Raw genomic sequence first — 5243 nt, forward strand, 5'->3', positions numbered from 1 at the left:
TGTATATTCAGCGACTAGAGAGCTAGCAAGTGACCACCTTAATGACTGCAGCATGTTGTGGTGTGAGGCCTGAACAGATAAAGTACAACCCTGGGTCCTTATGTCACAGCATGAATGAAGTCAGAAAAAATCCAAGGGAGGATATTAGCAAAGCTCTTTCCATTCTGGAGATGACTCAAGGTGACTAGGGACATTGAGATTTCCTGCCCAAGGAAAGATTTGATAAATAGGGTGGTGAAGGAAAAACACAGCCCCCTTCTGTGAGTTTAATGAGAAAACTGCCACCTCCTGGGGAATGAGGGGGAGAATGCTGAGGTAAGATCTTCGTGTCGTGCACAAGTGGAAACTCTGGCCAAAGTCTCTTCGTCTTCCTTCTGCTGAAAACGTCAGAGAGAGGAGAGTCACTTGGAATAGGGAATTGTTTTAAAGAATTTTGCCACCCCTTATTCACAAATGAGTGGACACTGGCACCCGAAGTAGGCCAGTTTGTCCATGTGGGTGATTGAAAGCCCTCTCTTTTCTTTGCTGGCAAATTACCTCTCCATCTTCACACTGAGGCTTCCAGGTGTCTGACTCTGTTACTCACCAAACCTGAGACCATCACCAACCATGAGACCATTCCATCCCCATTTCTTCTCTCATTCTCGTCCCTTCCTTTCATTTTGCCCTTTTTGCCTTCATTTCAACTCAAGGATCATCTTCAATATCTTACATCACAGAAAAGCCAAAATCAGGTTCCAGATGTTTAAGTGAAGAAATTACTTAGGAAAAGTCACAAGTGAGCAACACAACATAATTCAGCTATGAGGTTTTCCTGGGACAATTATCTACTTAAGAACACACACAAATACAATGAAGAGTTTTTTTGTTTTTTTTTTACTGGAAAAAAAATGATTTGACCTGATTCCTAGACACAGAAAATGAAGTTCTTTAAACCCTGGATCAAGTTTATCCAGCTGTGTGAATGCCATCAATGAAACAGTGACCACAATTTGCAGTGATGAGATACTAAGATGTAGGGACAGAGTGAAATTGGAAAAATGGTTTGCTCAAGGTTTCTCTTAAAATGTTGCAGTTCTTAAGACACATTTGTTCAGTCATTGAAATTAAAAATATGGGGGGGGGGGGCAAGCTAGAGAGAAGGCTCAGCTGCTAGGGACCCTTGCTGATCTTGTAGAGGACCCTGATTCCATTTCCCAACACCCACATGATGCCTCATAACCACTTATAACTTCCACCTCAGAGGATGCAAGCCCCCTCGCTTCTGGCCTGAAGGTCCTGCACACATGTGTGAAAAAGCACTCACTCAGACAAACAGATATTCATATCAAGTAAATCTAAAATCTTTTCTGATGCTGAAGAAAACCCTTCGTGGTTAAGAAGAGCACTTTTTGCTCCTATAGTGGGCCTGGGTTTGGTTCTCAGCATTCTGTCAGCTAGCCCACAACCACCTGTAATTCCAACTCTAGGGGATCACAGGCCCTCTTCTGAACTTCAGATTATACACACACATGACATTAACACACACACACACACACACACACACACACACACACACCACAAAAAAATGGAAAAAAGTTTCTTTAAAAACTAACAAGCATGCTTGCTTCTGCACCATAGTGATCACTTCAGCTGCACTTGTACTAAAATTGGAATGATACAGAGAAGATTAACATGGCCCTTGTGCAAGAATGAAATGCAAATTTGTGAAGTGTTCCATATTTAAATAAAATAAAATAACAAGCTACAACAAATTTTCCCTCCCCAAAAGAAAAGTTTACAAACACCTTATCACATTATTTCTTAAAATGACTTTAGTTATATACTATTTAATAAGTTGAAACATTTTTCATAAGCACAAGGATTTAAAAATATTGATGAAAATTATTAGCATATCCACTTAAACTTTAATATAAAATATTTATGATATAGTAATATATTTAATATTGAATGGATGATTTGAATTAATGTTCATTAAGGTACATTTATAAGCTTAAATGAACTTTTAGTATGAAACAGCCATTTCTATTAGGAGCTAAGTTAAATTTACTTTTTTAGATTCAGGAAAAACATTGGAAATTTTAGGAAGACTTATTGATCATTTAAGCAAACTGCTTTTAACAATTCAATTTATATCTTGTAAAATCACCATTTTAAATGTTTTAGTTTTAGTTATAATAATTGCATAATGTATCAATGATAATTGTAATTATAGGTATCCTTTAATTAATACCTATAAGGTACCAGATATGCTTTTTATATTTAATTCTTAATTTAACCATCTAATGTAAATGAAGAAATCCACATTCAAGCATTCTAAAAACAGGATACAACCAATTAAGTGTCAGAGCTGAATTGAACTCGTTTGTTTTCCTCTCATTCTGTCCTTCCAACCTGATAGTACCTAGCCTTAACATATGGTATATAAGACATTGAATTCTCATGCATTTTCCACCATAAGTAGATAAACATACTCCAAAGACAGGTTTCGACACACATAAAAGCACAATAATGGTAAACTACAAATTTTAACTAAAAATCAAAGTTAAACTTTTCCCCCCCTTTGGCTAATGAAAATAATCCTGATTTGTGCCAGAGAATGTCCAGTGGTATAAATAGACACCATTTGCTTTGAGAGTCTTAAATTTGTTATTAGTTCTACATCTTACATATTGTTATGATTTTCATTTTGATGAGGTTGTAAGATCTTGTCATGGTATTCCCTTGTGCTCTGTTCTTGGACATTAATTATATGAAAATGGAACAATTTTCCTTATACAAAGGAAAGGTATGGGACAAGAGATGCTGACTGACAGCCTCAATTACTTTCCTTCTGTATGATACATTAGGGCACTATTTGAACCTATAGCAATTTTCTGGCATGAGGAGTATCAAAAGCATACTCCATGGATGAGAGAAAGGATAGCAGTTCCTGCGATTACCCTGGCAATTGTCCATCTGCTTCAGAAGGTAGTGTTTAACCTGCAGATAATCATGGGGAAATAGTTTGACGATGCGTGTCAAGTTTTTAATTTTTTTTTCCTGGGTGGAGGCAGAGTGGGGATGGGAGTGGTTAACAGTGCAAACTCAGAGCTTCCCTACTAGCTCCGTGGCATCACAAGCATAGACAGTACAATTTTGAGCATCTTCTCACAAAACAAACTAAGAAAACGGTGCTGTTCAATGAAATACATTCTAATAGATTCCAAACTCTAGCTTTCCCCAATAGATGGAATGGCATCAGGTGAAATTCATAGTATGTTGCTGTTAGTGTGTTCATCCTTTCATTTCAGAATCACTGAATCACCTGAATGCAGAGCGATTCATTTGAAAAAAATTATTTATATGTTATTTTATAGTCTGTTTACATGTTACATCATGTGCTATTCATATGTTTTATGCCTTTTGAGCTTGCATGTTTTCCTGTGTTACAGCAAAGTCTATGTAGCTTGAAAAGAGAAGGATGATCTTGTCAAATAGATTTTTCCCTTCTTATGTCACTTAACTAAGGCGGCATGGCATTGGCATGTTAATCTTCTAGGTTTCTGTAACCAATTGCTGTGTAAGTCAGTAAGTTACAGAGGAATTTCATGTTTAAATGTTACTTTGCTTTTATTTTTGAAGAACTTCTCTTTGACACAGCCTCAAATTTTGTTTGTTTCACTGGCAAACAGTTATAGAAAGGGATAAAAAATGTCTTTCCAGCAAGAGCAAAATCGATACACATATCTATCTAGCCATGTTGCATGTGAAATACATAGCTTCCAATTAGTTCTTCATGGGGGCTTGAATATCCCAGAACCTATAAAACTAGGGAATTTAGAGGAAATGAATTCTTCTGTCACTTTTCAGCAGTTTCAGTAAATCCAAAATCAACACATGTCATGTAGATATTTTATAAATGTTATATTTTTGAGTGGCTTACAATGAGCAAAGAACTGTTCTGAGTTCTAGGGATGTTTGGGTGAATAAAAATATGACACATTATAAAAAAACAAAACGATCCCTGCTCTCAGATAGTTCACATACTAGTGGTGCAAATGAAAAATCAGCAAAAAAAAAAAAAAAAAAAAAAAAACAACCTAAATAGAAATAAATGCTAAGGGGAAAAAATCAAGAAAGAACAAATGTACACTAAAAAGAGGGTGTTGAAATTTGGGATATGGTGCCATTAGAGATCTCAAAGAAGAGTGGAAGTAAATGGGTGTTCTATCTACAGGAAAACAGTCACAGACATGCACTATCTGGTACAGTAACCATTGGCCATATTGTGCAATACAGCTATGGAATCCACCATCACATAGAAGGTCAATGATGCTGCTCTCAAAGGAAAGATAAGACAAATTTAAAGTCTCCAAAGAGGGGAGCAACAGAATCAGCAGTACAGAGGTGAGTGTGACTGTATTCTGTGTGAAGGATGCATGGAGGAGAGCTAATGACTAGGACCAGGGCACTTAGACCTATGCTGGGGCTTTAAGACATCACTTGAGAGAGATGGAAAACCTTTGGAATGTGTGGGGTGGACGAGTGCTTTAGTCTGATTTGCACTAGGTCAAGGTCACTCTGACTGCTGTTTGGAGAATTAGGTAAAAGAGCCAAGAGCCTAAGTCTAGAGATCATCATAATCATCCAGGGCAAGGGAGTGATAGTTTGGAAGCAGTGGATGTCAGACTGCGAAGTGGTAGGTTAAGTTCTAGATGGATACTGCAGCAAGACAAGGGTATAAAGAGTACCTAGAAATCCTTTTATACCATAGAGTTTGGAAAAGCATGCCAAGATGTTAGGATTAATCTAGCTTAACTGTACAGTACATGTGAATATCTGTTTCTCCTTCCTATATCAGTTCTGATGCTAGTGCTCCATCTTGTTCTCCAACATGTACTAACTCTGCCTTCCCAGAAAACACAGAAGTAAATTTTTGGTGTTGCATAGCATTGATTATATAACTGATAAACACTGAATGATACTGACAGAGTAATATAGTCATCACTTAGGAAAAGAAATACCAAATAACTGATTCTTCCATGCCATTGTGGAGGATGCAGTACTTGACAGGGGTTTTCTTGGTGGACAGTTCTACTTGTGGAAGTTTTTAGATGCCATAGAATATAGCTAAAAGGTTCATAACAGATATGTAAGATACATAAAATGCCATTTCTGCTGCTTTATTTACAGCATTTCACTTGTCATTCAACAATCAGATTGTGGATCCACAACTGTTACCAAAGCAAATTCTTCAAATT

General features: G+C 36.9%; 1 non-coding gene across 1 annotated transcript; it reads left to right on the top strand.

Moving 5' to 3' along the window:
* Window positions 1-1619: 1619 nt before the first annotated feature.
* On the top strand, window positions 1620-1726 carry LOC118597560. The gene has a single exon (XR_004946858.1). It is a non-coding gene; the product is annotated as a U6 spliceosomal RNA (small nuclear RNA).
* The last annotated feature ends 3517 nt before the right edge of the window (window positions 1727-5243 follow it).

Source organism: Onychomys torridus, chromosome 16 (assembly GCF_903995425.1).
Source record: "Onychomys torridus chromosome 16, mOncTor1.1, whole genome shotgun sequence".
Taxonomy (NCBI): domain Eukaryota; kingdom Metazoa; phylum Chordata; class Mammalia; order Rodentia; family Cricetidae; genus Onychomys; species Onychomys torridus.